This window comes from Papaver somniferum, chromosome 2 (assembly GCF_003573695.1).
Source record: "Papaver somniferum cultivar HN1 chromosome 2, ASM357369v1, whole genome shotgun sequence".
Lineage (NCBI taxonomy): Eukaryota > Viridiplantae > Streptophyta > Magnoliopsida > Ranunculales > Papaveraceae > Papaver > Papaver somniferum.
In genome coordinates, this window is record NC_039359.1 from 162,485,206 (window position 1) to 162,487,833 (window position 2,628).

At 41.3% G+C, this 2,628-nt stretch overlaps 1 long non-coding RNA gene across 1 annotated transcript; it reads right to left on the minus strand.

Moving 5' to 3' along the window:
• Nucleotides 1–355: 355 nt before the first annotated feature.
• LOC113349609 lies at nt 356–2,628 on the minus strand. The gene is made up of 2 exons (XR_003360290.1): nt 2,103–2,628; nt 356–1,981 (listed from the first exon to the last, which is right to left on the minus strand). It is a non-coding gene; the product is annotated as an uncharacterized LOC113349609 (long non-coding RNA).

The following is a 2,628-nucleotide window of genomic DNA, read 5'->3' on the forward strand; positions in this document are numbered from 1 at the left end:
ATCAAAAGCAATCCCTGCACTCGGGTATTTATGCACCACTATACGATTCTCAATTACTGGAGCAACTTCTACGGTCAGGGAGACAGTTTCTTCCGCTCGTGGTTCGGCTTCTTCCGCCACTGGAGCAACAACAATTGAAGTCTCAGTTTCCTTAATGGTTTCAGTAGCAATCCCCTCATGGCCTTGAAGTGCAGAGGTGGTTTTCCCTTTATAAATAACCACAGGGTTGTTTGAATCATCATTATTGGTTCCATTATTCTCAACTTCGACATTTAGTACCTAATACGAAGATTACATGAGATTAGATCAATCTAAGCATGGAAACCAAATGGAATCATAAACTACAACATACAAGTGGTATAACATCATCAAAGTTCATCATTATGCATTAAAGACACGAGCAAATAGCGTGAAAGTCATAAAAACACGTTTTACAACAAGTCTGTCTGAGGAGATTTTACTCTGCCTTGTACAAGACGACGAACTGGGAGCAATTTACAAGGAATCTGAGGTTTATTCATACACCATTCTCTTCGTATGGATGTTCTCTACAACATATCCAAATTTCATAACAACTAGATTTTGTGCCCGTGCTACGCATCGGGCGGACCAGAAAACCATCTACTATCATTTTTTACTTTTAACCATATTTCTGAATTGGTGTGATGTGGCTTCGTTTCGTCCCGTCGTGCATTTTTATTTGGTGTCGCGGGGCTTTGCTCCGCCCAGTCACTTAGGATTTTTGATTTGGTGCGGCTCGGCTTCGCCTCGCCCCGTTTTGAGGGGCGATGCATTTTTTATTGGTGTGGCTCGGCTTCTCCTCGCCCCGTCGCTTAGAATTTTTTATTTGGTGTAGCTCAGCTTCCCGATGCATATGTTGTCCTACGCATCGGGCATATCTAACCCGTGATACGAACTGGATCGATGAGAATTTTTATTTGGTGGGCGGTGCGAAGCAATACCAAATAAAACCCAGTTAAGCATCATTCTTGCTTATCCTTAATACCTTTCTGAAGTTGTTGTTAACGGCTCATGAATACCATGATCATAATCAACTTCTCTTCTGTGTCAAGCCATTCTCCAGCAGCATCACACCTGCAATGCATATTTACTCGCAGTTCCATTCAAACACAGACCAACACATATCCACTTCAGTTGCTGCATCTCATTCTGTATCTCTAAACAATTACAACTGCAACTGCAACACCATGGCCATCTTCATATCATCACCACCTGCAACTCCATCTCAGTCACAACATCAACAACCTTCAGTAGCTATGGCAAACCCATCACCAAAACCAACATCTCCATCTTGAAAAACAACAACCAAACAACCAACTCCACTCTCCCTTTGCAGTCCACGGACACCAGAACTTATGGTTAAAAGAAACCCACACATTCAGACTGCTTCTCTTCTTCTCAACACCTTTTTGCAACTTCATAACTGCAACTCCAATGCACAACCTGCAATAACTGATATTCCCATGCTCAGTTCCTTGAAGTAGCACCCTTCCATCCTTACATTGCAGCACCACCAGGACCTCCACTGCAGCACTATCGATTTCCACCAACACCATCAGTGTACCTTCTCAGTTAAGTCCACAACATCCATCAACTACATTTTGTCCACCACCTGACATAGTTACTCCTTCACCAGAACCATCAACATCTCTCTGTGAATTCAATTGCTTATCATACTGCAACAACGATATCAAGCACCAACTTCTTTACCTCCTGTAACTCATACATAACCAGCACCTACAACCATCAGCAACTGCAATCACCAGCAGCTCATCCCTGTCCTAAACATACATCTAATTTAGCCGCATAAACCCAAAATCACCAATGAGCTCAAACACCAACAGTACCTTGATAACTCACTTCCACTTCTCAAAATCACCACCACCTGATGGTCACAGAATCTCCTCAAGATCGAATTCAAAGAGAACCTATTTCAATTCTTGCCCCAATTCTTCTACTCCTGTACAAATTAGTGAGGAAAGAGGATGTTCATTGATGGTGAGAATGCAATTAGAAAAAATATTAAACAAAAACAAATCAATGCTCAATGAGAATAAGAAAAATAATCCTAAGATTAATACCAAATGGAATACAGGCCTTTATATAAGTTGTTGAGTTTGTAGTTTCATTAGGTTGGCATTCGTACCAAATGAGTAACTGGACTCACAGGAGTAGTAGCTGGAATGTGTAAGCTTCGCTTGATCTCTTCACAGCAGCATCACCTTCATCTCAATCTCCAATTGCTTGCACCGATTATCGAAATCAACCAAAATTACATCCATCCATCACCAGCACCAACAAACCCTAATCGACTGAACACCATCTTCAACAGCAAAACCACTTCAACAACATCACTTCTACCTTCTTTGCTGATTTCTTCTCTAGGTTCTCGATTCTAGGGCAATATATCCCCAATTTCTTTCCTGAGTTCATAATATCTCCTCTCTTTATCTCAGAGACAAAATCAAGACCCGTCTCTAACTGTTCTTATCAATCTCGATTATCAATCGAAACCAAATATCTGTGTTCTTCTTAATTATCTCATCAGTTCCTCTGCATCAGCACTGCGATCTCCTCTGAATACTCGCCAATTTTCCCGGATATATT